Genomic DNA, 401 nt, shown 5'->3' on the forward strand with positions numbered 1-401 from the left:
ATTTCATTTTTTTCCTACCATAAATTTATGAGTTGACGATTAGCTCTATTTTTAATAGACATATGTACTGATGCTCTATGAAGTTATTTAGCATGCCTACAGTCATACACATAATACTTACCAGAGCTTGGGTCTTAACATAACTCTTTGGACTCCAAAGGAAATTGATGACAGAAACCTAGCTGTAAGGAACAGATAGTAAGAGGGCAAATGAAACAGGTAGAGCAGTCTAGAATGGTCAGACAAAACACATTTCAGAGACGATTCCAATACAGGTTTTTAACATATTAGTTTATACTTAGGCATCCACAGTCACTCCACTCACCTCCCTTTTAATACAGTTGAGCTCTAGACACATTTTCCTTGGCTGGAAAATACAAAGCCTTCCAAGTAGAAATCTT

Source organism: Hipposideros armiger, unplaced genomic scaffold (assembly GCF_001890085.2).
Source record: "Hipposideros armiger isolate ML-2016 unplaced genomic scaffold, ASM189008v1 scaffold_714, whole genome shotgun sequence".
NCBI classification, from domain to species: Eukaryota; Metazoa; Chordata; class Mammalia; order Chiroptera; family Hipposideridae; genus Hipposideros; species Hipposideros armiger.